A 27,810-nucleotide genomic window follows, 5' to 3' on the forward strand; every position below is an offset into this window, starting at 1 on the left:
GCCGACACTGTGTTTCTCACATCCTCTACTGAGGGGGGCCGAGACTGTCTGGGCACAAGAAGTCGAGTTCCCAGCGAGATGTGAGACAATTCTCTGGAGCCAGGTACAGGACTTGGCAGGGAGGCTCAGGCATGAGGGATTGGGGTGCAGCGGACGGACCAGCTATCTAGGTGCTTAGATTTGGTCTCACTGAGGAGAAGGAGGAATCCTGCTGACAGGCAGTGACTGTGGAGAAAAAGTGGGCTGTCCAGGCTGCTCAGGTCTCCTTCTTCCAGCTCCTCATCTGGCAGAGCTGCTCCACTGGCCTGGACAAGTCCTCTGCATGCACAGCAAATAGCCCAAGAGCCATTTCTGCCCAAACCTGTGCTGGGGGGTGAGCGTCTGTCTTCCCTGTCCCATCCGCGCTAGAGCAGACCACTAGATTGAGAGAGACAGTCAACAATGATTAAGGCTAAGATTATATAAAGGGGGGGTCACAGAATTTGTGACTTTCAGAGATCTCAGTGACATTTTCCACCTCAGCCCTGGGGCAGCAAGACTGGAGCTGTCGGCCGGTGGGGGCCTCACAGCTATCAGCCACCAGTGGCGGAAGGGGCTCCCACAGGCCCATGCCACCACGGATGGACCCCACAGCTCCCAGCTGCTGTGGGTGGATCCCAGAGCTCCCAGCCACCACATGTGACAGGGGGACCCTGGAGCTCCCAGTGGGGTGACGGGGCTATAAGTCCGGTCAGCCATGCTGCGGGGCTCAGGCAGGCTGGTCCCTACATGTCCTAGGGCACCGCACTGTGCCCTGGAAGTGGCCAGTAGGTCCCCCCTGCTGCGCCGCTGACCAGGAGCCGCCCGAGGTAAGTCTGCACCCCAACCCCCTGCCCCAGCCCTGAACCCCCCGAAACCCAGAGCCCCCTCTTGCACCCCAGAGCCCTCACCCCCGTGCCCCAGCCCAGAGCTTCCTCCCACACCTGGAACCCATCATCCCTGCCCCCACCCCAGAGCCATCACCCCATCCTGGACCCCGACCCCCTGCCTCAACCCACAGCCCCCTCCTGCACTCTGAATCCCTCGGCCCCACCCTGCAGCCTGGAGCCCCCTCCTCCACCCCAAACCCCTCATCTCCCCACAGCTCCCACAGGCAGACCCTGGAGCTCCCAGCAGCCATGGGTGGCCGGGGAGCCCCCACAGCCCCACCCCACTGCCTATGGACCCTGCAGCTCCTACGAGTGGACCCCAGAGCTCCCAGCCGCTGTGGATGGACCCAGGGTTTCCCAACAGGCCTTGATGGGTGAGGACCCTGCAGCCCCACGTCATTGCTAACAGACCCTGCAACGCCGAAGCCCCTGGAGCTCCCAGCCGCCCCAGGCAGGAGAGGAGCCCCCAGCGCTCAGACACCGCAGGCAGAGCCGGGAGCTCCCAGTCACCGGGGCGGGGGGGTGAGGAGAAGCCGCAGCCCCCGGCCATTGCAGGTGGCCCCGCAGCTCCCAGCCGCCACGGGCGGACGCCAGAGCCCCCAGCTGCCATCGGGACCCCCCGGCCGCCCCGGGCAGGACCCGTCACCCCGCGACCGGCAGAAAACAGCCGCGCGCGGAAGCCCCTCGCGCCCTGTGACCCCCCCGGTGCTGCGGCTTCTCGCCAGGCGGGAGGCGGCGCCGCTGCTGTGGTCTCGGTTCCTCCGCCCGGCAGCGGGACCCGGCCCCGCGCGCCGCTTCTCGCGGGCGGCGCTGAGCGCACAAGTCCCTGGCGGCTCCTCCCCGCATCGCTATCAGACAATGTCACCAATGGGAGCTGAGCCTGTCAGAAACATCAATTGGGGAGGGCCCAATGGGAGACCAGCTTTCAGAGACACGCTCCGCGCAAGGGCCAATGGGAGATCAGCTATCAGAAAAGACTAGGCAGGCCAAGGCACCAGCCAACCAGGAACCGCCCCTGATCTGAAGCACCCAGACAGCCCCGACCTCACCTGTCCTATGCCCCACTGCAGCAGCCACCACCACAGACGCTTGTGTCACTCCCCCCAACAACCCCCAAAGCAGAAGTCGCAATTTCCCTCCCCCAAGCCAACTCTCAATTTACATAAGAAGAATTCTACCAAAAATAGAAAAACAAACCTACCTGCCCTCACCCCCAGCCCCTTCCCCATGTCTGGCCACATGCTCCAAGCTCAGGGTGACATCACACACCCATCGGGGCAGGCTCTGCTCAGCCCGGCTCCCCACAGCCTGCACTAAACATGTGGGGCCCAACCCCAAAACTTACTCATATTTTACCCCAATGGTCTCAAACTGCCACTTTTAATATGCAAATAAGGTGCTGCCACACTCAGGCCACTCCCCAGCTCTCCAGTGGAGCCACCCGATAGAAAACCAGGTGATATTTAAATTAGCCAGGACGTCGCTCAGTCATTTCGTCTGTTCCCAGCAGGTGGCGCCGGAGAGCTCCGAGCTCACTCACTTCCCTTTCTCGCGTCGGCTTCAGCCCTCGGGTTACAAACGCACCAACCGGGGAGCAGGAGGGCGGGGCTGCTCCAGGGTGACCAGATGTCCAATTTTTAAAGGGACAGGCCAGTTTGGCTGGACTTTTTCTTATATAGGAGCCTATTACCCCCCCACCCCCATCCCGTTTTCCACAGTTTCTTCAATGACACCCTATGGGGCAGCTCTGCGGGGACGGACTTGCACACTTGGGAGCCATCAGCCGGATCTGCATGCCTGGGAAGCTGCGTCCCTCCAGAGGTGCTTGGGAAGCCAAAGGGGCCGTGGGTGAGTTTGTGATGAGGTGAGTGTGAAGTGTGGAAGGGGGAGGGTGGCAAGAGGAGGTTTTGAGAGGAAAAAAGGTGCTGCTGAGCTGGTAGGGGAGGGCAAGGTCCCAGGCGGGTGTTGTGTGAGGAGCTGTGTAGGCACGGAAAGGCGTCGTGCTGGGCAAGGGCAGGTGAGGAGGGCCAGGGCTTTTCCCAGGGCTGTTGCTGCGGCCAAAGCCTTTGGGAAGCAGAAGAGGGCCAGGGGTGTTGTTGCCTGCTGGGGCCCATGCGACGGTGTAGGTGTACGCTGACCATAGCTGGTCTGTGGGAGCTGGGACCCCTCACCGTGCCCCTTTCCTCGTTAGTATAGTGGTGCGTATCCCCGCCTGTCACGTGGGAGATCGGGGTTCGATTTCCCCGACGGGGAGGCTGACCCCTTTTGAAGGGGGGACAAAGAAATCCCTGGCCTGCCCACCACATGCCTTCCATTCTCCTTCTACGGCCACTTCCCTTCGCACCCCGAACTGATGACTTTCACCTCCAGAGAGACAATTACCTCGCAAGGACACGCTCGCCCTAGCCAAAGCCTCCCCCGGGGCCTGCACGTGGGGGCACGTTTCAGAGCGGCAAAGGGAAATAGGCTGGCCAGGGTCATGAGGACAATGGCCCAGACAAACGGGGAGGGACTTGGTCCAGGGGTGGAGGCAGACAGAAAAAGGGACAGGCATGGGATTGGCTTCCTGTCTTTTTTCCTTTGCTCAGCATTTGACCTGTGACTGTAATGGGGAGACGAGAAAGACCTGTGGCCGCCGGCGAGGTAGGTGGCCGCCCCGAGAGCGCAGAGTTGAGCATTTTCCGCTGGGTTGCTGCCTGCGCCCCCAGCACCTGGCCGCTGCCTGCGCCCCCAGCGCCTGGCCATGATCGTATAGTGGTTAGGACTCTGCGCCGTGGCCGCAGCAACCTCGGTTCGAATCCGGGTCATGGCATTAATTTTTGGTGGGGAGGGGCTATCCTGCAGCACGCCTCGTGGCTCAGTCTGATGGCGTCCGTTTGCAAAGAGAGCCATCAGCCGGTCCTTAGTTTCTGCTTGGTAAAGGCAAGTCAGTGGGGTCCATCGGTCAGAAAAAGAGTCCCAGGACTTCTTGCTGGGCGCCAGGGTCCAAAAGCAGCGCATTCCCTCCTGGAAAGGGCTGTGTTTCGAATGTCCGTCCAGTGCGCGTTGAAGGGAAGGATCTGCGTGCCTGGGAAGCTGCGTCCCTCCAGAGGCGCTTGAGAAGCCAAAGGGGCCGTGGGTGAGTTTGTGATGAGGTGAGTGTGAAGTGTGGAAGGGGGAGGGTGGCAAGAGGAGGTTTTGAGAGGAAAAAAGGTGCTGCTGAGCTGGTAGGTGAGGGCAAGGTCCCAGGCGGGTGTTGTGTGAGGAGCTGTGTAGGCCCGAAAAGGCGTCGTGCTGGGCAAGGGCAGGTGAGGAGGGCCAGGGCTTTTCCCAGGGCTGTTGCTGTGGCCAAAGCCTTTGGGAAGCAGAAGAGGGCCAGGGGTGTTGTTGCCTGCTGGGGCCCATGCAACGGTGTGGGTGTATGCTGACCATAGCTGGTCTGTGGGAGCTGGTGCTACTCAGCATGCCCCTTTCCTCGTTAGTATAGTGGTGAGTATCCCTGCCTGTCACGCGGGAGACCGGGGTTCGATTCCCCGACGGGGAGGGTGACCCCTTTTGAAGGGGGGACAAAGAAATCCCTGGCCTGCCCACCACATGCCTTGCGTTCTCCTTCGACGGCCACTTCCCTTCGCACCCCGCACTGATGACTTTCACCTCCAGAGAGACAATTACCTCGCAAGGACACGCTCGCCCTAGCCAAAGCCTCCCCCGAGGCCTGCACGTGGGGGCACGTTTCAGAGCGGCAAAGGGAAATAGGCTGGCCAGGGGCATGAGGACAATGGCCCAGACAAACGGGGAGGGACCTGGTCCAGGGGTGGAGGAAGACAGAAAAAGGGACAGGCATGGGATTGGCTTCCTGTCTTTTTTCCTTTGCTCAGCATTTGACCTGTGACTGTAATGGGGAGACTTGAGAAAGACCTGTGGCCGCCGGAAAACCTGCGTCTTTTCCGCTGGGTTGCTGCCTGCGCTCCCAGCGCCTGGCCGTGATCGTATAGTGGTTAGTACTCTGCACCGTTGTTGGTGTCACTGGACGTAGCTACCAGGTAACTCGGGGTGGGGGGTGGAAGACCACGATTGTCGATGAAGCCCCCCTGCTCTGGGTCTAAGTGAGCCACAGTAACTCCATCTTGTGAACTTTAACCAGCCTACATACTAACAGCCTAAAAGCAGAATATGTGAGAGTCAGCTTTTCTAGCAGACAGCTGCGGTCCTGCTTAAACTAGCAAAAGTAGTGATAAGACGGGGAGGAAAGCGGGAGAAGTCTTCATGTGCCTGAGCTGACAAGGCCAACAGATAAACATGCGGATGAGAACTTTTCTAACAAGCTATAATGTAATTCCGAATGTAGCTGCAGTTAACAAGGGAGGGGTAGGGGGGAATGAAGCAAAGGCTTTTACAAACAGCTTGACATATAAAAAGGGAAAATTGCTTGGTTTTGTTGCACTGGATTTGAGATACTGTTTCTCCTAGTGCCTGCTTTGAGATCTCAAATAAACTTTGTTTTTCTTCTCCACCTTGGTGTGTTTATTGGAGCGAAGCACACCGGGCAACGAACCACTGTTGCTGTCGCCTCAGGCCTTTGTGCCGGCAACAGTTTTGGCATCCCTGGGTGGGCTCGAGGCAAAATTTAGCCTTGCCCGGATCCCTCCTGGTGGCCGACGGATTGCGACAACGACCGACGCCCAGCGCGCACCGGTGACTTCATCGGGGGCCTCGGCGGAGACGTGGTTTGGTCGACCCCGGAGGGCACAACGGTGCAACGCACAGATAAGTGGAGAAGCAGTTGCGGGCGACTGTGAGGAACCGGTCCTGTGAATAAGGTAGGAACGGTCCAGTGGTGTGGACTTTTTGCCTGTTAGGACCTGGGGATGCCCAGTTTCTCCATATTCATAGAGTATGGGACAGGGACAGAGTATAGCCAGCAGAACACAGTGTACACCCCTAGAATGCATTCTAGCCCACTGGGATGTGTTCTCATCAGATTCAATGCTTAGAAGTAAACTAAAAAGGTTCTGTACAGTTGACTGGCCTCAATATGAGCTAGAGGACCAGGAAAGGTGGCCACCAGAAGGATCACTTAATTACAACACGATCCTTCAATTACTTTTGTTTTGTCAGCGAACTGGTAAATGGAATGAACATCTCTATGCATATATGTTTATGATGTTAAGAAATAGGACTGATATTTTATATAAGTGCCATTTGACTCCGACAGACTCGGTAGTAACTGCTGCCAATCCCCAGAACCCTCCCTCGGTTGTAATGGCAGAATCGGTGTCCCCTTCGGCTCCAACACCCCCACAGGTTCCAGGGAATGCCCCCTCGGTGGGATTGTATCCGTTGATTACTGAGAATGTGGTAGCCCGTCCTGGAACACAGGAGCGTGCAGCCCAGATTGTGCCAGTGTACTCTCATGTTCCTTTTAACCCTGTTCACCTAGCTGCCTTTAAGGCAGAAGCAGGGGAATTCTCAACGAATCCAGGTTGGTTCATTTCAATCTTTGAAGGGTGTCTAGCTAGCCATAAGCCTGACTGGGATGATTGCAACATACTTATGAGAACTTCGTTGTCTGAAGTGGAATTGAGTCAAGTTATAGCTAAAGCTAGAGAGGAGGCACAAAGAAGGTATAATGAGGATAGAGAAGGAAAACCCTTGCCAGAAGCTGCTGTCCCCACAGTGGACCCCGGGTGGAATCTGAATGAGGAGGGGGGTTTGAGGATGCTTAACTCCTATAAGGAATTGCTTATGTATGGCCTCAGGCACTCGGCTGTCCGACATAACAACTGGGCAAAGCTGTATGAGCTAATCCAGGAATCAAAAGAGAGTCCAGTGGCTTTTCTACAGCGCATTCGGGACTCCATCCGGCAAAGTACTAGCGCAGACCCAGACGATCAGACAACTGAGGCAATCATAAAGGGTATCTTTACTAGCCGTGCGGCCCCTGATATTAAAAGGAAATTGCAGAAAAAGGAGGATTTAATGGGAATGTCTATGGCTCAGATTTTGGAGACTGCCAACAGGGCCTATGCCCTTAGAGAGGGAGAGAAGGAAAAAAGGCAAGTGAAAATGATGTTAGCGGCGGTGCAGGCCGGCGGCAGAGGAAAGTCACAGAAAGGTGAAAGGGGCCGGGGAATGAGAGGCCGTGGATGTGGACACCCCGGTTCCCAGGAAAGGCGTTTGGGTCGCAACCAGTGTGCCATATGCCGGAAGGAGGGACATTGGAAAAATGAGTGCCCTGAAAGGGAAGATACCCCCATGATGGCAGCAGAGGATCAAGGTTAGGGGTGTCAGGGGAGACGGACCATCCTGCCCCTGGAACCCCGAGTAAAAATGAGGGTGGGAAATTCAGAAATAGACTTTTTAGTAGACTCTGGAGCAGCACGAACTGCCGTGAATCAACCCCTTCAGCTGCCAATAGCAGACTCCCTTACAGTGGTTGGTGCCACGGGGAAAGGAACCAAGTGCCCAGTATATGCCCCAGCGGAATGTGCCTTGGGAAACACAACTGTATCTCACAAGCTGGTTTACCTCCCTGACTGTCCAACACCCCTATTAGGACGGGACCTGCTTTGTCGTTTGGGTGCCACTCTGCATTTTACTCAAGATGATATAACCCTTACCTTACCCCCTGAGAATGCCTGGATAATGGCCCTTGCAGTTGAACCCTCAGCCATGCAAGCCCCAGAGTGGAGCCAGTGGGAGGACCAGGTGTATCCCCTTGCCTGGGCATCAGGGGTCCCTGGAAGGGCAACCCATCACACCCCTGTTAATGTTCAACTTCTCCCAGGAAAAAGCCCAGTGCGGATCAAACAGTATCCAATTAAAAGGGAAGCCAGAGAGGGACTGAAAAAGACTATAGCTCGATTCCTAGAGCATGGGGTACTACGAGAATGCCAGTCAGCTTGGAACACCCCCATCCTGCCCGTGCAAAAGCCCGATGGGACGTATCGGCCGGTACAGGACTTGAGAGCAGTCAATGAGCGGGTTAAGACTCTGCACCCCCTTGTTCCAAATCCGTATACACTGTTAGCTTCTATAGGGGGGCAGTATACCCATTTTTCAGTCCTAGATTTGAAGGATGCTTTCTTTACAATTCCAGTTGATACCCAATCTCAGGAGATTTTCTCCTTCGAATGGGAAGACACTGGAAGGGTTAAAAAACAGCTCTGCTGGACTGTGTTGTCACAGGGATTTAAAAACTCCCCTACGCTTTTCGGCCAGGCGCTGGCCAAAGACCTGGAGGAGTGGAATACTCCGGACGGGATCCTCCTCCTGCAGTATGTAGACGACCTGTTAATTGCGGCTGTGGGATTAACCCCTTGCCTCCAAGCCACTGTGAGCCTCTTGAACTTTGTTGGGCTCCGAGGATACCGGGTGGCTCGGAACAAGGCTCAAATTGCCCTCTCAGAAGTACAGTACTTAGGGTTTCACATAAGGCAAGGAGAACGGCAGCTCTCTAACGAAAGAAAGGAGGCTATTTGCCAAGTTCCTATCCCAAGCAACCGGAAAAGGCTCAGGGCATTTCTGGGCATGGCAGGCTTTTGCAGAATGTGGATCCCAGAGTTTGGACTGTGGGCAAAACCTCTGTATGAATGTGTTAAGGGAGCGGATCATGACCCCTTTCACTGGTCCCCAGAAGCGGACAGGGCATTTAAAATCTTAAAGAGGAAGTTAATGGAGGCTTCAGCCCTGGGTTTACCGGATCTATCTAAGCCATTCCAACTGTATGTACATGAGAGAAAAGGGGTAGCCCTGGGAATGCTTACTCAGCTGTTGGGTGCTTGGAAACGTCCTGTAGCCTACTTTTCCAAACAACTGGATCAAGTTGCCAAGGGGTGGCCAGTATGCTTGCGGGCGGTCGCAGTCACGGCCCTGGTGCTTGGGGAAGCTGAAAAATTAACACTGGGAGGAACTGTTCAAGTGTATACTCCCCACATGGTCCAAGCCCTGCTGGACACTAAGGGTGGTCTCTGGCTCACTCAGGCTCGGGTGGCTCGGTACCAGGCAAAATTGTTAGAGAACTCTGAAGTTACCTTGCAAACCTGTCCCACCCTTAATCCAGCTACCCTGCTACCAGAAACAGAGAAGCAGGAACATGACTGTCTGGATGTCATAGATGCCCAATACTCCAGCCGCCCAGATTTAAAAGATCAACCGCTCTCAAATGCAGACTGTGAGTGGTATACTGATGGGAGCAGTGCTGTCATAGATGGGCAAAGGAGGGCGGGCTATGCTGTTGTGACCCTCTACGATACAGTGGAAGCAGAGAGTTTACCTGCTGGAACATCTGCCCAGCTTGCTGAACTAGTGGCCTTAACCCGTGCACTTGAACTGGCAAAAGACAAACGGGTTAATATTTTTACTGACTCAAAATATGCTTTTGGGATATTGCATGCTCACGCTGGTCTGTGGAAACAAAGGGGAATGTTAACTGCTCAGGGTTCTCCGGTCAAGCATGGGTCTCAAATTCTCCGGCTTTTAGAAGCAGTACAGCTCCCCTCAGCAGTAGCAGTGATGCATTGCAAAGCTCACCAGAAGGAGGACCAGGATGTAACCAAGGGCAACGCTAGAGCAGACAGGGAAGCCAAGCGTGCTGCTACCCTGAAATCACCAACAGAGGAGAATGCCCAAATGCATGCCCTCATTCCATCAGTGGGTGAGCTTGCAGCCCCTAAGTACTCCTCTGAGGACAGAAACCTGGCTGACAGGCTTGGTCTCCAGGAAAAGGAGGGATGGTTTTACTCCACAGAGGGAAAAGTCCTCCTGCCCAAGGGCTTAATCCGACCAGTGCTGCAAAAACTGCATCAAACCACCCACGCAGGCAGGGAGGCTCTTACTCAGCTCATGAGCAAGTATTTTCTAACCTCTGGACTTAGACCCCTAGCATCCCAGGTACAGGCTGAATGCCTACTCTGCCAAAAGAATAACCCTCGACCGGGAGTGCCAGTGCTGCCAGCCACCTTGGAACCTACCCCAGGCCCAGGATTGGTGTGGCAAATAGACTTTACTGAGTTTCCTAGAACCAAAGGGTACAGGTATCTCCTCGTCATGGTGGATCGATTCAGTGGATGGCCCGAAGCCTTCCCATGTCGTAACAACACTGCCAAAACAGTGTCTACCCTCGCTTGAAACTGGGCGGTTTCAAAGTGAGGACCCGCATGTATTCTGCCACCATGTCCTATGGGATCTCACCCCCACTTTGAGCTTGTGGGTTCAAAGATGGGGACCCGCAGGTATTCTGCCACCATGTCAAAGGTCTCACCCCCACTTGGAACTGTTGGGCTCCAATGTGGGGACCTGACTTGGTTTCCCTTTAAACTACCATGTCCTGGTCTGCACCCTCACTTGAAACTGGGGGGTTTCAAAGTGAGGACCAGCATGTATTCCCCCACCCTGCCAAAACAGTGGCTCTTAAGTTTGTCAAGGAGATCATTCCCCGCTTTGGGCTCCCCCAGTCAGGGGCGGCTCTATAAATTAGGCCGCCCCAAGCAGCGCGGCGCGCTGCGCCGCCCTTCCCCGGTCCCGCGGCGGGTGCTGTGGTCCCGCGGCTCCGCTTGAGCTGCCGCAGGGATGCCTGCGGGAGCTCAACCGGAGCCGCGGGACCACGGCACCCGCCGCAGGCATGACTGCGGCAGGTCCGCTCGTCCCGGGCTCCGGTGGACCTCCCACAGGCATGCCTACGGAAGGTCCACCGAAGCCAAATGCCGCCCCCCTGGGAAAGGGCCGCCCCACGCGCCTGCTTGGCGCGCTGGGGTCTAGAGCCGGCCCTGCCCCCAGTGGATGGAATCTGACAATGGGAGACACTTTACATCTCAAATTGTTCAAAGGATTTCAAATGTCTTGCAAATCTCCTGGAAGCTCCACACACCGTGGCGACCACAGGCCAGTGGTGTAGTGGAACGTACTAATCAGACACTCAAGCGACACCTCTCTAAGATTTGCCAGGAAGCCTCTCTTAAGTGGCCTGATGCTTTGCCCCTTGTGTTACTCCGCATTCGTGCTCTCCCCAAGGGCAGGTTAGGGCTTAGTCCCTTCGAGATTATGTTTGAAAGGGCATGGCCTCTGGATGGTACACCGGTTCTGTTAGGGGAGTGGGAGGTAGGCTGCGGGTTTTTGTCTCAGTACATGTGCTCTCTGTCTGCTGTTCTTTCTTCTCTTCACAGGTATACCAAAGATTCACAGCCTCCTCTACTGGATACCCCGGTCCACTCCTTGCAGCCAGGCGATTCTGTACTCGTTCGGACCTGGAAGGACGAGCCTCTCCAAGAGAAGTGGAAGGGACCCTACACCGTCCTGCTTGTTTCCCACACGGCGGCAAAGGTCGAAGGACACAAGAACTGGATTCATCACTCTCGACTGAAAGCAGTGCCTGCTCCTGAACAGTGGACTGTGCAGCCTGCTAAAGAAGCAGCTTCTAGCGATGATTTGGGACTTAAACTGCTATTCAAAAGACAATAAGGGTCGCTGGGAATGCCCTGTGATCTCTCTGAACAGCCACAGCGCACTTCCCACGAGCACCCTGAGCATTGGTTTTATCTATTCACAGAAGGCCGACCTAATTTCTGGTCCTGGTCTTTTTATTTTCTGCTTTGTTTGGTGGCTTTCATTCTTATCCATTGGGCATTTGGGTTGCTGTAATTGCCAGTATGGGTTCAGGTTTAGGGTCTTTCACAGCATTCTTTTTTGTCACAGAGGCATTCCTTCTGTTCCCTCCTGTTACAGCCACAGCACATGCAGAATGGGGACCTCTCCCTACAGATATGGCTACCAATACATATGAAGCCCTGAAAATTGCTTTTGCCCGTGAGTTTAATCTCTCCAACTGTTGGATATGTGCCCAGATTCCCCATCATTCAGCGGGGCTGCCCTGGCGTGCCGTTCCCCAAAATTGGTCTGATATTTGCCAGGAAATATTGATAACTTCTTATAATATACGGCAGCCTTTTATGTCGGGCAGAGTTGGAGGAAGCCTAAGCCATAATTGTTCTCAGGAGCGCTTTTATAGTTTGACTAACAGCTCCTGGCAACCCTTTGGCAACCTCTTACAAAAACCTACCCCCATCAGATTTCGGGTTGTACCCCAAGGTCTGCTTTGTTTTAGGGAGCCTTCTTCACCTAATGCCCTTTGGTTTGCAGGTAATAGTTCCTGTCACTATTACTTGTCTCCAACAACTAATGTTACAATCCCCTTTCTCAACAGCACTGGCCAGGATACTGGGGAAGGACTCCAGTACTGGCCCCCTCATATTGCCACCCAGCGCCAGCAGGGGATTAATGGGCTGGTTGCTAATGGACAGGCATTTTTTATATGTGGCCGTAATGCCTACAAGTGGCTCCCACATGGGTGGCATGGAAGTTGCTATAAAGGATTCCTTGCCCCTCCCCTCTGTGTTGTAGCCCACGCTCCCTCAGGTCGCCCCAGGTACTACCGGTCCCTGAGAGCTACCCTTGAACCCATTGGTGAGGGAGATAGATTGGAATGATATTCCTCCCTTCTTATGGAGTAGGACAAATGGCCCAACTTTATAAGAGACTTTCTGTATTCCTTACTCAGTTTGCCAATGACACCCTGGCCATAGACAAAGGCATAAATTCTGAGTTATACCAACTCCGGTTATTATCCCTGCAAAATCGCCAGGCCCTAGATTATATTTTGGCCTCACGGGGCGGGGTCTGTGCCCTTATTGGGGACGAATGTTGTATTTATGTCCCAGAATCTTCACAGGATATTAACAAGCACATCCTGTCAGCTGAACGGGCCTTTAACCTGTGGAAGGCCCAGGAAGCAGAACCTACTATTTTTGATTCCCTCTGGGGTTGGTTACCTGATCTAGGGGGATTAGGGGGAGGTATTGTTCGCCTCCTGCTCACAGGTATTGTAATCTGTTTTGTTCTCTTTCTTTTGCTCACTTGCTGTAAAGCACTTATACATAAGCTTTGTACCCCCCATTCCCCAGATGTTCCCTTGTGCCCCTTAATTGATGACCCTGATTGTATGGAACTTAATCACTTTTTGTCTTCAGAGTATGAGAAAACTCTGCCAAAGGTTGTTGAGTGTTCTCAAAGGAGGAATTGTTGGTGTCACTGGGCGTAGCTACCAGGTAACTTGGGGGGGTGGAAGACCATGAGTGTCGATGAAGCCCCCCTGCTCTGGGTCTAAGTGAGCCACAGTAACTCCATCTTGTGAACTTTAACCAACCTAAATGCTAACAGCCTAAAAGCAGAATATGTGAGAGTCAGCTTTTCTAGCAGACAGCTGCGGTCCTGTTTAACTAGCAAAAATAGTGATAAGAGGGGGAGAAGTCTTCATGTGCCTGAGCTGACAAGGCCAACAGATAAACATGCGGATGAGAACTTTTCTAACAAGCTCTATGTAATGCCTAATGTAGCTGCAGTTAACAAGGGACGGGTAGGGGGGAATGAAACAAAGGCTTTAACAAACAGCTTGACATATAAAAAGGGAAAATTGCTTGTTTTTGTTGCGCTGGATTTGAGATACTGTTTCTCCTAGTGCCTGCTTTGAGATCTCAAATAAACTTTGTTTTGCTTCTCCACCTTGGTGTGTTTATTGGAGCGAAGCACAGCGGGCAACGAACCACTGTTGCTGTCGCCTCAGGCCTCTGTGCCGGCAACACCCTGGCCGCAGCAACCGCAGTTCGAATCCAGATCATGACATTGCTTTTTGGTGGGGAGGGGCTATCCTGCAGCACGCCTCGTGGCTCAGTCTGATGGCGTCCGTTTGCAAAGAGAGCCATCAGCCGGTCCTTAGTTTCTGCTTGGTAAAGGCAAGTCAGTGGGGTTCATCGGTCAGAAAAAGAGTCCCAGGACTTCTTGCTGGGCGCCAGGGTCCAAAAGCAGTGCATTCCCTCCTGGAAAGGGCTGTGTTTCGAATATCCGTTCAGTGCGCATTGAAGGGAAGGATCTGCGTGCCTGGGAAGCTGCGTCCCTCCAGAGGCGCTTGAGAAGCCAAAGGGGCCGTGGGTGAGTTTGTGATGAGGTGAGTGTGAAGTGTGGAAGGGGGAGGGTGTCAAGAGGAGGTTTTGAGAGGAAAAAAGGTGCTGCTGAGCTGGTAGGTGAGGGCAAGGTCCCAGGCGGGTGTTGTGTGAGGAGCTGTGTAGGCCCGGAAAGGCGTGGTGCTGGGCAAGGGCAGGTGAGGAGGGCCAGGGCTTTTCCCAGGGCTGTTGCTGCGGCCAAAGCCTTTGGGAAGCAGAAGAGGGCCAGGGGTGTTGTTGCCTGCTGGGGCCCATGCAACGGTGTAGGTGTATGCTGACCTTAGCTGGTCTCGGGGAGCTGGGGCCACTCAGCGTGCCCCTTTCCTCGTTAGTATAGTGGTGAGTATCCCCGCCTGTCACGCGGGAGACCGGGGTTCGATTCCCTGACGGGGAGGGTGACCCCTTTTGAAGGGGGGACAAAGAAATCCCTGGCCTGCCCACCACATGCCTTGCATTCTCCTTCGACGGCCACTTCCCTTCGCACCCCGCACTGATGACTTTCATCTCCAGAGAGACAATTACCTCGCAAAGACACGCTGGCCCTAGCCAAAGCCTTCCCCGGGCCCAGCTTCGGGGCCTGTACGTGGGGGCACGTTTCAGAGCGGCAAAGGGAAATAGGCTGGCCAGGGCCATGAGGACAATGACCCAGACAAACGGGGAGGGACTTGGTCCAGGGGTGGAGGAAGACAGAAAAAGGGACAGGCATGGGATTGGCTTCCTGTCTTTTTTCCTTTGCTCAGCATTTGACCTGTGACTGTAATGGGGAGACTTGAGAAAGACCTGTGGCCGCCGGCGAGGTAGGTGGCCGCTCCGATAGCACAGAGCTGAGCATTTTCCGCTGTGCTGCTTCCTACACACGCAGCGCCTGGCTGTGATCATACAGTAGTTAGTACTCTGCGCCGTGGCCGCAGCAACCTTGGTTCGAATCTGGGTCACGGCACTGCTTTTTGGTGGGGAGAGGCTATCCTGCAGCACGGCTTGTGGTTTTTCCATCCTGGTGTTACAGAGATAGTGTACTTTCTTTCTTTCTTTTAATAAAATCCTTTTCTTTTTAGAACCTGATTGATTTTTTCCCTTGTTTGGATTTTCAGGGGAAATGGAGGGGGAAAAGTGAATCCCTCTTTGCTTGATTCAAGGAGTTTGAACCAAGGTATCTTTCCCAACAACTAGGAGAGGGGGAAGAAGGTGGGGGAATGGTTTATTTCCCGTAGGGTTAAGATTCAAGGAGTTTGGATCTGTGTTCCCCAGGGAAGGTTTGGGGGAACAGGGCGTGTGATAGACACTGGAACTTCTAGAGGGTGGCAGCTTTACCAGATCTAAACTAGGATTTAAGTTGAGAGGGGCCCATGCAGGTCCCCATCTTGTGGATGCTAAAGTTCGAAGTGGGGAATAAACCTATGACGGGGCGATGCCCGCATACTCCGAGCCTGTCGAATAAGGGCTCCTGATGAGCGTGGTGGACGGGAGAGTTGGCCATCTGACTTTTGGCCTTGCTGCCCGTAGCGGTCAGGCCGAAAAATCAAAAGCCATCCTCCCCAGGCCCACAGCCACCCAGGGGCTCCTCTGCACCATCTTGCCTCCACGAGTGCCGCACTCTGACCAGCTGAACCAGGCAAGCCACGGGAAACTTCTCAAGGTCTTCCCCTGGTGTGGGCTTGGATGCGAAAAGCACCTGGCCGTTCATCAGCTGTTGCAAGAAGTGTGCAGAGTAGGAGTAGCGATGGGGCTGTAGCTTTCCACAGCATCTCAATTTGGGCAGCTTTCCATTCCCCTTTTCTGTGTAATATCCCTCCCATGGGTTTCACTTGCGGAGCTGTACGACTCTGGCAGGGTGGCCATTTAGAAATCTTTTCCTTGCTTTTCTTTTTCGCCTGGCCCCAGCGTTAGGACCGTCTGGGTGTTTCAGTGTGTGTGTTTTCCCATTGGGAGGCATTTGGAAGTTTGGAAGGGGAGCCGAAAGAGGAGTCTTTTTCACAAGCAAGTTGGCTTTCTGCACAGGTAGGGCCCTTGGCCGTAAAGCTTAGCTCCGTCAGTGCGTCTGCATGGGGTTCCTCCAGTGCCTCAAGAGCCCGTGCTAAACTCTCGGTGTGGGCGTTTGGCTTGCGCCAGTCAGAGTGCGGTGCCTGCGTCTTCCCAGGGCCGGCTCCCATGAGGCGCGCATAACTTGGGAGGAAAGGGGTAGAAGAGAAAGCAAGTGAAGCTGACTTCGAGTGGTGGTGCCCCTGGGCGGAGTGGTCCTCCTGCTCCTTCCTGTCGGAGGGGTGGGCTTGGGGGGTCTGGCTGTGGGCGGTGGGAGGATGGTGTCCAGGGAAGTCCCAAAGGTCACCCTGCACCGGCGGAGTGTGAAGCCTCTCCCCTAGGTTGGGGTGCCGAGTATTAAGCCTTCCTCTGTGGCTTGGGCTGGGGAGCGTGATCCGGCGTCGGGTACATTTGGGTGGAGCTGGCAGCCGGCAAGAATTCGGGCCATCAGGTCAACCCTCTGTGGACAAAGGGGGCGAGCCGGCAGGCCTGCGATTTTGGCTTCGCGGGCAGGCAGCTCAAGCCTGGCCTCCTATGAGCCTGGAAGGCAGCCGGCCGGGCTCACCCGTCTCCAAGTTCCTTTCAGGCAGCAGGTGGAGCGAGGAGCCCAGGGAGGGGAGCCCAAGGAGGTGTCAGGAGCCTGGTCCTGCCCGGCGCCTGCGCTCAGCAGGGCTCTTGCCCGCTCCCTGCCCACCTGGTTTTGGCCTCTGCCACCCCTAGCAGTCAGCCAAAAGAGCGGAAGCCACCCTCTCCCTCCCGGAGTGGCCAGCATAGGGCTTGAACCCATGACCTTGGCGTTATTAGCACCACGCTCTAACCAACTGAGCTAGCTGGCCGATGGCAAAGCCTGTCTTGCCTGACCCTTCTGGAAGGAGTCACTGGCTGGCATGGGGAACGATGTGGCCTCAGTTATCGAATGGATGGATCGAGACCCCACCTGCCAAGGTAGGGGAATTAGCTCAAGTGGTAGAGCGCTCGCTTTGCATGCGAGAGGCAGCGGGATCAATGCCCGCATTCTCCAGCGGCAAGGAACCCCCAGGACCTTCTCTTGTCCTTCTTTTAGAAGCCATGGACAGTCAGCCGGCTCAGCTCCTCCAGTGGCCTCCATCCCTCTCCCCGCTTGGCCTCCCAGAAAGCCAGCCCTTGCGGAGCACAAAGCTCTTCCTCCCCGGCCCTTCTCCCCCTTGCGCTGACTGGGAGGCTGGAGACAGCTGGGGGAAGTTAGCTAAAATGGAAGAGCAGGGGAGAAGTAGTCAGACCCATGCACACATTCTCCAGCCTGCTCTGCTCTGCTCTGCTTTGCTCTGCTGGGCTGGGCTCTAGTGGGGGACCTGCACCTTTCTTTCTGAGCTCTCACTGGAGCACAATCCCTTTCCTCCTCCCTCCCTGCTAGTCTACGCCAAGCTCATTGGCTGGGAGGGAGAGCCACTCAAATACAGAATTACTCACATCCCAGGGGTCCATGAAGGGAATGAGGAGATGGGCGGGGTGGCACGCGATACCAGCTCAGCTGAGACCCTGAGACCTCGCAGCCTCCTGATCTCAGACAGCATGGCAGCTGTGGAGCAGAGCAGAGCACACAGACAGCTTGGAGACAGCCAAAGCGGGGAAGGGCTGTGTTGGTCTGTAAGAGGGAGTCGGTGGCTGTCTATCCTGGTGGAGGCAGGGTCGTTTTTCTGTATGCTGGGCCAGGGGCCAGGGAGCCTGCTAGATTTGCTGAGCTGGGCCTGCTCCTGGCTTTGCTTGGGTTAGAGGAAAGTGGTGAAGATAGGAACGGCCCTCCTGGGTGAGACCGATGGTCCATCTAGGCCACTATCCCGTCTTCTGACAGTAACCGATGCCAGGCGCTTCAGAGGCAATGGCCAGAGCAGGCAATCGTCAAGTGATCTATCCCTGCGTTGTCTTCTGAAGTTTGGTGCTTGTTTCAGGGGCTAACTCTCAGCCCAGACACACTCCAGGGAGGGAGCGTTGGTGTTTGTGCCGAGGAGCGTGGCTGGGACTCGGACCCCCTTCCCCAGCTCTGGGTAGTGCCTCCCCCGCCCCCCATTTCAGGCTGTGTTCTGCTTAAGGCCACAAAGCCCTTGCCTTTTTTTGCCCGGTGCCTGAGAGTCAGGCCAGCTGCGGGGAATTAGCTCAAGCGGCAAAGCGCTCGCTTTGCATGCGAGAGGTAGTGGGGGACGCCGCCCGCATTCTCCGAGCCTGTTGACTAAGGGCTCCTGATGAGCGTGGTGGACGGGAGAGCCGGCCATCTGACTTTTGGCCTTGCTGCCCGTAGTGGTCAGGCCGAAAAATCAAAAGCCACCCTCCCCGGGCCCACAGCCACCCAGGGGCTCCTCTGCACCAGGGCCGGCATTATGAAGCGCGGGGCGTGTACTCACTGGGTGGTGCTCCGAGTCTTCGGCGGCAGGTCCTTCACTCACTCCAGGTCTTTGGCGGCACTGAAGGACCCGCCGCCGAAGTGCCGCCGAAGACCCAGAGCGCCGCCAGATGAGTAAAATTTAAAAAGGCGCCTCTAGCCAGGGAAGGGATTCTCACTGGACGTGGGGCCCTCTTAGGCGCGGGGCCCGATTCGGAGGAATTGGTGGAATAGGCCTAAAGCCGGCCCTGCTCTGCACCATCTTGCCTGAGCGAGTGGAAGTGGAGCCTGGAACTGAGCTGAGGCGCTGAGGGTTATTTGCTCTGCGCACTTCACACGGAGGTAAACACACGGGGCACAGATCTTTGAGCACAACCCTTGTCCTGAGGAATGGAGGGGGCTGCACAAAGAGAGACCGGCTCTCCCTGGCAGGGCTGCAGCAGCTCTTCACAGGGTCAGTCCCACTCGCAATTCGTACCAGAGTTTTGAAAGCCTCCTTTTCTGGCCTTTAGGGAGACTGGCGGCCCCAAACTTCCCAGAAACCATCATAGCAAGGCCAACCTGATGACAGACACCTGCTCAGCACCCCGGGGTGCAGCCCTGAACTCCGGCAATCAGCTACGCTCAGCTGCCCACCCAACAAGCATTACACGCAGGAGCTTTCGTGCCCTGCGTGTTCAGGTCGCTCCCAGCGCCAGCTTTAAACTCCGCTGCTCAGTTCTAAGCTTTGGCCACACGGGGGCAGCCCGGAGCTCAGCCAACGCCTCCGGTTGCTGGTTGCGTTTCCCACTCCTCGTGGCAGGTTCACACCCCACAGGCAGATCTCTGAATCAGTGCCGAACAGTTCCCCAAATCCAGCTGATGGGAGAGAGTTTTTCTGTGGGTGCAGTTAATCCACTTCCCAAGAGGTGGCAGCTATGTCAGTGGGAGAAGCTATATCGGTGGGTGTGCAAGCTGTGGTGTTTGCCACATTTAAGAAGTTTAATCAAACCCCATTTTTAAAACCACCTGTGGTCTGGGAATGGCAAAGGACCTCGATGAAGCAGGGTCTGGCATTCAAAGTGCTGGACATCACGATTCCATAGTCCTGTTGTCATGGGGATATTGCTCAGTGTTAGAGTGCTTGACTGCAGTTCAAGTAGTTCTTAGTTCAAACCCCCCTGTTCTCTTATAACCCTCTTTCTTTTTTTTTAAAAAAGGAAAACATTTCCATTTCCATTCTCCATTATGTTCAGGGGTTCCTCTATACAGGAGTGCTTGATATCAATGTAAACACTCAACATTTCGCTGTCCAAATGCATACAAACCTAGCGAAGCTGTCCATCAGCTGAAATCAGTTCCAATCCTCTAAGTGTCTAGTTTGTGTTTTCATCAGTTAAAAAAAATGTACATTTGCAGATCCCTCTTCTTCAGGAGCTATGTTGTGCAGAAGAACAAGAACCACATCCAGTTGAAGTTCAGGAGTCTGATGACAAATGTTCTGAGGGCTGGAAAAAAATGCCTTCTAGGGAGCTATTGAACAAGCTCAACCCGTTTAGCTTATCAAAAGAAGATTGAAAGGTGACTTCATTGAAGTGTTGAAGGGGCTTAATGGAGAGAAAAGGTTGTGTATTAAAGGACTCTTTAATCTAGCAGAGAAAGGCATAACAAGACCCAGTGGCTGGAAGGTGAAAAGAGACAAATTCATATTACAAATAAGACACAAATATTCAACAGCCAGGATGATTCACCGCAGGAACAAGCTACCAAGGAAAGTGGTGGATTGTCCATCTCCTGATGTCATTTAATGAAGACTAGCTGCCTTTCTGGAATGTGCTTGCTCCAAAAGTAGCTATTGTGTCATACAGGAGGCCTGTGATATGCAGGGGGTCAGATTAGATGCTCTAATGGTCTCTTCTGGCCATAAAGTCGACTAATTTCTGAAAAACTGAGTGTAGCATTGGGAGCAGCATCTGATGTTTTCCTGTCTAGCCGGCTTGATGCCTAGAACGAACGCTCCTTGAGTGGGGTGATCCACAGGGAGTAGCTCAAACCTGCAAAGTGCCTGGCCAGGGGCAGGACATTAGCACAGCAAGGGAGGGGTGTGGCAGTGACATCACAAAGATTTTTTGCAGGACCTCAGACTATTGGTCAAAGGTGGTGGGGAGGTGGTGACCTCACAGAGAGATGCTGACATCAGGCAGGCAGGAGAGGGGCAAGGGGCCAGGGAAACCTCAGAGACCCCTGTGGCTTTGCTTCAGCAACTCTCCTTCTCCAGGTCTCTCTTTGAGGACTGAAAGAGTATTCGGGTTCACGGACGTGAGTGCCAGGAGGAACCTCTTTTGAGTTTTCTCCTTCCCTTTTCCTGATTTTACTAGAAAACAGCCGTCCCTGTTTAGAAGGTAAGAGCCTCCTCGAGGTTTGAAACCGGTTCAGTCTGATCCATCTGGTGACAAAGTCTAAGCATGGAAAACATGAGCTCAAGGAGGCAGAATTTTAGTCCGCACCTGGGATTTTATCCCCTAGAATCACTAGGGACATTAGGGTTTGTCCTTTGTGTTTCACCTTTTCCTCCGTCCCTTTCTCCTTTCTCTTCTCTTGCTTCTTTTGTCCTTTCACCTCTTTCCCTCCCAACACCAAGAGCGGGGTGTGTGTATGTGTTGCGGGGGAGTGTTTGGCAGCTCCCACTGTGGGAGGTCCACCCAAAAATGTGGGGCTGAAATAGTGCTCGGGCAGTGATCCCCACCAGTGATCTGGGCCATCCTTTGGGCTCCCTGGTGAGAACCCTCAGCTTCCCGTCCTCAGTCTCTACCCTGATTGGCTGAGCAGGGGGTTATTGACAGGGAGGAGACTCAGGTCCTTGTTGTTCTCTTTTAAGACCAAGTAAATAAGTCAGAACCAATCATATGTTTGATGAATTTTGCTGCTTCTCTGCATTAATGGTCTCTGAGCAGGTCATGATTCTCTCTAACATTGCAGTTCTCCTCAAATACTTGCTGAATAATTACTGTGCACTGTTGTTGGTCTGGAGCTCATCTGAGAGCACTTTATTCAGGTCATTCAATGGATGAAATTCAAGATCCGATGGTTAGTTTGAAAATCAGGGCTCTTAGGTCCTATTCCCAACTCTGCCACTGACTGACTGTGTGACCTAAGATAAGTCAGTTCTCCTTTCTCAGCCTTAGCTTCTCCCTCTTTCAAGTAGGGATTATAATGATCCTCTCCTACCTACCTCACGGTGGGTGGGGATCCATTGGAGAGTGTCACTAGGAGTAGTGCATAATATGAGGTGTCCTATCACATTTACTGAGAGCAGATTATAACATAATAGAATAGCTGAAAGTCTATTTTATTTGTATTTTTTTTATTTTGCAATTGTTAAGAGCAGCAACTACTTAGCTCAGACTGAAGCATCTTATCTAATGTTTGTGATCTAAGTGTCTCCCCTCTGTGTGTGACGAGACAATTTAACACACTCTGACAAACAGGAGATGCTTTTGTTTTGCAACAAAATATTTTTGCAAAGAACTTTCATCCCACTTGTTTTGATTTCGAGAAACAAACTGGTTTAGTCTGAAGGGGATTTTCTGACATTGAGCAGGTGCAGTGTGTCCCGTGACACCCGCCCGCTATACGGTGGCCCCTGCTGAGGGCGCCCTTGCTGCAGCTGGTTCTGCTGGCGCCCTGTGGTTGCCCTCGTTCGGCCAGGAACAAGCCTCAGGTGAGCTGAAAAGAATCCTGTCCAACCAAATCTGGCAGCTGCCATCATGTAGCCCAAAGTCCCCACACCTGCCGGGGAAACAAACCAGCCACCATAAAGTGGTCCATTGTCTCACGCGGGGCCAGAGCCTGACACGGCACCTGTGGGCAACCATTGCTCTGAACACGCCGGCCATGCACACGCTGGCCAATTCCTATGAAAGATGTCACTGCACGTCTCGGTACTTAAAAGGTACCTGTGCCACTGGCAGTGAGTTCTGGGGACAGTTGCTCACTTTCAGTGAATGTAACTGTACGTAACTGTATGTGCAGCTCTGTGCAGTCACATTTGATAGAAGTTTGGTAATTAAATTATACAAGAGGGTCAGATAAAGTGGCTACTACCACCACTATGTTTTGTCCCGTGAAGCTTTTACAGCCATTCTGAGGGGAAATGGGCCCTTTGCCCACAGAAATGGTCTATAGGGGACAGCTGCAGGCAGCAGGTCGAGAGATAATCTCATCAAAATTATTTGACTACTGGGTAATGTAATCAAAATCACTAAAGGAATGTCCGGGGTTTCTATTGGAACTTAACTTGCCTGCCCCTGGCTGGCTCTGGTTGTACAAGATGGACGTGTAATCGGGGTTCAGTTGTGTAAAAAAGAGTAATCGCAGTGCAAGGGATGTTAGGCAAAGGAGAACTGTGTGTGATGATGTAAGGTTTTAAGGACCTAAACTGACACTCATGGTTTGTAAAACTCTTGTTTTGTAGGTTTAAGATGAATTGGTTTGGTTCTGCTTTGTTGGGATTTTTTTATAATGCCACTGAAAATCCATTTGAATCATTCAAAGTGGCAAAACTGCCAGACACCTTTTGCCAGACACAGGTAACTAGTGTTGTTTGGGTTTGGGATTTAGCATTTAACCCTTAACGTACCTCACTACTCTATAAAGTTCAAGACCAAAGTTATGGTTGTAGTAAGGGGCAGCCAGAACCAGAAGGATGGAGAAAGAAACATTGGTTGGACAGATGGACGGATGGACAAACCGAATAATTAAGCCTCTGTTTTAAAAAAAAAAAGGCTTAAAAACATTAAAAGGAAAAAAGGGGCAAAATGTTTCCCCGTTTACCAAAATACCTCAGCCTAGATCTGCCCTTGGGGTTGGGGGGCACCGATTCCAGGGTTCGCCTAGGGCACCAGTTGCTGGCAGCTAGTCTAGAGCTGCCCCTGCCCAGAGGCCTTTATTCCTCCAGCCTGCGAGGATGGGAGATGGGGGGGGTGTCAGGAAGTTGCCCCTTCAATCCCACACACAAAAGGACCTTCTTAGGAAAGGCAAAAATCTTGAAAAGAAAAAGTAACGTCAAGAAGGACTTCAAAGACAGAGCTTTTTAAGATCTCAAGGAATAGTTGAGTGTCTCACCAGGGACTTGAACCCTGGATTCTCAGATTAAAAGTCTGATGCTTGGCCCACTGAGCTAGCCAGATTCCCAGAAAGAGTCAGCAACTTTATGTAGAGGAGAAACTACTGAAGAAAAAGAGAGTAGGAAACAATAGAGGAAACCTGCTGGTCTCTCTCCCCACAGCCCTAGCCCTGGCTTGCTCCTCCCGCCAGCGCCCTGAGGCATTTTGCCAGCACCATGCCCCAGTCAGCTCCACCATCCCCAAATGCTAGAAGGCCCAGCTCAGGAACCTGGCTGCTCTTACAGCCACCTCTTCTGCCCTGACCAATAGGGAGGAGGATTGAGGGACAGGCCAGTAGGAGTTGGGAAAATTAAGCCTATATGTTTCTGTTTGGTTTTGAACCAGGGACCTTTTGCGTGTTACGCAAACGTGATAACCACTACACTACAGAAACTCTGTCCTAAGATACTCCTCCTCCCTTCATAAAAACATAAGAATGGCCATACTGGGTCAGACTAAAGGTCCGTCCAACACTGTATCCTATCTGCCAACAGTGGCCAATGGTGGGTGCCCCAGAGGGACTAAACCTGACAGGTAATGATCAAGTGATCTCTCTCCTGCCATCTATCTCCACCCTCTGACAAACAGAGGCTAGGGGCACCATTCCTTACCCATCCTGGCTAATAGCCATTCATGGACTTAACCTCCATTAATTTATCTGCAAAAAGAAAGAGGAGTATTTGTGGCTCCTTAGAGACTAACAAATTTATTTGAGCATAAGCTTTCGTGGGCTAAAACCCACTTCATCGGATGCATGCAGTGGAAAATACAGCAGTAAGATATATAGATATAGATATACACAGAGAACATGAAAAAATGGCTGTTGCCATACATACTATAATGAGAGTGAGCAGTTAAGGTGACAAGTATCAGAGGGGTAGCCATGTTAGTCTGGATCTATAAAAGCAGCAAAGAATCCTGTGGCACCTTATAGACTAACACCTATTAGTCTATAAGGTGCCACAGGATTCTTTGCTGCTTTTACAGTTAAGGTGAGCTATTATCAGCAGGAGAAAAAACCTTTTGTAGTGATAATCGGGACGGCCAATTTCCAACAGTTGACAGGAAAGTGTGAGTAACAGTAGGGGGACAAATAAACATGGGGAAATAGTTTGACTTTGTGTAATGACCCATCCACTCCCAGTCTTTATTCAAGCCTAATTTAATGGTGTCCACTTTGCAAATTAATTCAAATTCAGCAGTTTCTCGTGGGAGTCTGTTGTTGAAGGTTTTTTGTTGTAATATTGCGACTTGTAGGTCTGTAATCGAGTGACCAGGGAGATTGAAGTGTTCTCTGACTGGTTTTTAATGTTATAATTCTTGACATGTGATTTGTGTCCATTTATTATTTCATGTGGAGACTGTCCAGTATGGCCAATGTACATGGCAGAGGGACATTGCTGGCACATAATAGCATATATCACATTGGTAGATGTGCAGGTGAACGAGCCTCTGATAGTGTGGCTGACGTGATTAGGTCCTATGATGGTGTCCCCTGAATAGATATGTGGACAGAGTTGGCAACAGGCTTTGTTGCAAGGATAGGTTCCTGGGTTAATGTTTTTGTTGTGTGGTTGCTGGTAAGTATTTGCTTCAGGTTGGGGGGCTGTCTGTAAGCAAGGACAGGCCTGTTCTCCCAAGATCTGTGAGAGTGATGGATCGTCCTTCAGGATAGGTTGTAGATCCTTGATGATGCACTGGAGAGGTTTCAATTGGGGGCTGAAGGTGATGGCTAGTGGGTTATGTTCCTTTCTTTGTTGGTCCTGTCCTGTAGTAAGTGACTTCTGGGTACTCTTCTGGCTCTGTCAATCTGTTTCTTCACTTCAGTAGGTGGGTACTGTACTTGTAAGAACGCTCGATAGAGATCTTGTAGGTGTTTGTCTCTGTCTGAGGGGTTGGCGCATATGTGGTTGTATCTTAGAGCTTGGCTGTAGACAATGGATTGTGTGATGTGGTCTGGATGAAAGCTGGAGGCATGTAGGTAAGTATAGTGGTCAGTATGTTTCTGGTATAGGGTGGTGTTTATGTGACCATCGCTTATTAGCACAGTAGTGTCCAGGAAGTGGATCTCTGGTGTGGACTGGTCCAGGCTGAGGTTGATGGTGGGATGGAAATTGTTGAAATCATGGTGGAATTCCTCAAGGGTTTTCTTTTCCATGGGTCCAGATGATGAAGATGTCATCAGTATAGCGCAAGTAGAGCAGGGTCATTAGAGGATGAGAGCTGAGGAAGCATTGTTCTAAGTCAGCCATAAAAATGTTGGCATACTGTGGGGCCATGCGGGTACCCATCGCAGTGCCGCTGACTTGAAGGTATACATTGTCCCCAAATGTGAAATAGTTATGGGTGAGGACAAAGTCACAAAGTTCAGCCACCAGGTTTGCCATGACATTATCGGGGATACTGTTCCTGATGGCTTGTAGTCCATCTTTGTGTGGAATGTTGGTGTAGAGGCCTTCCACCTCCATAGTGGCCAGGATGGTGTTTTCTGGAAGATCACCAATGGATTGTAGTTTCCTCAGGAAGTCAGTGGTGTCTCGAAGATAGCTGGGAGTGCTGGTAGCATAGTGCCTGAGGAGGGAGTCTACACAGCCAGACAATCCTGCTATCAGTGTGCCATTGCCTGAAATGATGGGGCATCCAGGATTTCCAGGTTTATGGATCTTGGGTAGCAGATAGAATACCCCTGCTGCTTTTTTGGCCTGTCTGGGAGATTTTTGTCAGTCCTGGCACACAAAAAGGGTATCATTGCGAGCGCCCACGAAGGTGAGATGAATTTTTGCCTGCCTTGCTCAGCTTGACTTGCTTCCTTACCCCATTCCTGCCTTATATCCTGGGTCGCCTGGTGGCTGAAGATGGTCCATTGTCTCAAGCGGTGCCAGAGCCTGACACAGTGCCCCGGGCAGCCTTTGCTCTGCACATGCCGGCCGTGCACATTTGCAAATACTTTAAAGCTCTTGTCAGTTATTTCTGGGAACAGTTGCTCACCTTCAGAGGAAGCTCCCTAAAATTGGCCTGTCTCACCCAGTGGTACATTGACCTCTGTTCAGACTGAGCCGAAGTGTGTGTGGGGGAGCTTGCTGCTGTGGCTGCCACTGCTGTGAGGGCGGCCACTGTTGCGGATGAAGCCATCCTGGAAGTACCTTCCACTTAGCCACCCACTGAAAATCCTGTAGGATGTAAGGTGGGAATAGAAGAACACGGGGCGGGGGGGGGGGGAGGCCTTCCTAATCTCCTCCCCCTTCCGCCACTATCGGCCATCCCATATCCGGTGCTGCACCCAGTGGGGTAAAAAAAAATACGGCCATATCGGAAGAGTCAGTTGGGTTCTTTATGGTTGTCCCATCATTCCCCTCGGGCCTGACCTGCCCTCCAGCTCAGCCACCCACTGAAAATTGAAAAACAAAAAAGTAGAGCCGTACAAGGCTTCAAAGCCCACCAGGCCCAACCACCATTTCTAATACAGCAGAAAAGCCGCACTTCTCCTGACTAGGTAGGGACATCCTATGGCCCCACAAAAAGTGGAAGGCCATCGTGTTCGGTCTCAGCAGCATTCGTGGAGCAGGGGGAAACACATGGCTGAGGTTAATGACAAGGTCCCCTTCCGCCACCGGCTGAGCCATTCCTCACAGGCCAGCAACCATTTCTCCCAGTTCGCGTTCCCCACCTCGTCCCCAACCGAACGCTAGAAGGCCCAGCCATCAACCTGCAAACTCTTGTAGCCCTCCTCTTCCGCCCTGACTGATAGGGGGGTGTATTGAGCCTCCCTCCCTTAGGCCCTTCAGCATCCCTGGGGAAAGACAACACCGCCCAAGTGACTTTGGGCCAGTAGGTCAACCAATAGGGCTGCCTCCTAGGCCAGGCTGCAGCCCAGCTTCAGGACTCAACGGAAATGGAGCTCGCATCCCTACCTACAGGACTCCAGGCACGGCCAGGCTTCTGGATGAAACGTCCCCTCTTGTGCTCAAGTCACAACAGCTAGCGGGCAAAAGACAGGCGTTCATGGCATTGGAGAAAGCAAGACAGAGCCTTGGAAGACCCAGCAGGGTTTGTGGCACAGGAATTGTCCTCAGATCCCACCGAGACTTCAGCTCAGTTTGCAGGATTCAAAGTCCCGAGTGCTGGCCCTTACACCATGGGGCCAATAGGGAACCCCCAGACCTCTGCTGAGCTCTGGTGTGGATGACCCTGTGGGGGCAGCCCTGCATTTGCTCACCAAGTTGGCCTGCAGCAGTTAGGCCTCTGGGAGCTGAAGCATTCTTAATCGAGACTGAGAGGCCAGTGGGCATGTGAGGAAGTTGCCCCTTCAGTCCCAGGCCCTTCCTAGTGAAAAGCCAAGTCCTGGGGAAAAAAGGTCAAATAACATGCTGCTGAAACACCTTCTTTCATGTTGAGGGGAATAGTTCCCACTT

General features: G+C 53.0%; 4 non-coding genes across 4 annotated transcripts; 3 read left to right on the plus strand and 1 right to left on the minus strand.

Annotated features, from left to right (window-relative positions):
* Nucleotides 1–4,359: 4,359 nt before the first annotated feature.
* On the plus strand, nucleotides 4,360–4,431 carry TRNAD-GUC. The gene has a single exon. It is a non-coding gene; the product is annotated as a tRNA-Asp (tRNA).
* A 9,770-nt stretch (nucleotides 4,432–14,201) lies between these two features.
* Nucleotides 14,202–14,273, plus strand: TRNAD-GUC. The gene has a single exon. It is a non-coding gene; the product is annotated as a tRNA-Asp (tRNA).
* Nucleotides 14,274–16,660: 2,387 nt separating this feature from the next.
* On the minus strand, nucleotides 16,661–16,734 carry TRNAI-AAU. Its single transcript has one exon. It is a non-coding gene; the product is annotated as a tRNA-Ile (tRNA).
* A 112-nt stretch (nucleotides 16,735–16,846) lies between these two features.
* On the plus strand, nucleotides 16,847–16,919 carry TRNAA-UGC. Its single transcript has one exon. It is a non-coding gene; the product is annotated as a tRNA-Ala (tRNA).
* The last annotated feature ends 10,891 nt before the right edge of the window (nucleotides 16,920–27,810 follow it).

Source organism: Mauremys mutica, unplaced genomic scaffold (assembly GCF_020497125.1).
Source record: "Mauremys mutica isolate MM-2020 ecotype Southern unplaced genomic scaffold, ASM2049712v1 Super-Scaffold_100214, whole genome shotgun sequence".
Lineage (NCBI taxonomy): Eukaryota > Metazoa > Chordata > Testudines > Geoemydidae > Mauremys > Mauremys mutica.